General features: G+C 25.9%; 1 protein-coding gene across 1 annotated transcript in view; it reads left to right on the top strand.

The window, feature by feature from the left end:
- pcca (propionyl-CoA carboxylase subunit alpha) overlaps positions 1-232 on the top strand; it is a 21,398-nt gene that overhangs the window by 18,425 nt on the left and 2,741 nt on the right. The gene's annotated exons all lie outside the window — the stretch shown is intronic.

Consider the following 232-nt stretch of genomic DNA (forward strand, 5'->3'; position numbering starts at 1 on the left):
TTTTTTTTTTTTTTTATTATATTGCAAAGCTCAAAAAATCTGAACTTCCCCTTTAAAGCTACTTGCTTTTTACTGTTTTTTTACTTGTTTGATATCTTTTTTTATGGACTTTTTATGGTTCTTATTGTGTAAACGGTATCACTGAAAAAATGCAATATTGTCCTTGTTTACTGAATATTGTATATAGAAAAAATGATAATAAATTCTTCCCCTTTTACCGAGTGATTACACT

Source organism: Morone saxatilis, unplaced genomic scaffold (genome assembly GCF_004916995.1).
Source record: "Morone saxatilis isolate NCDOM2014 unplaced genomic scaffold, NCSU_SB_2.0 Contig19, whole genome shotgun sequence".
In the NCBI taxonomy this organism is placed as follows: Eukaryota; Metazoa; Chordata; class Actinopteri; family Moronidae; genus Morone; species Morone saxatilis.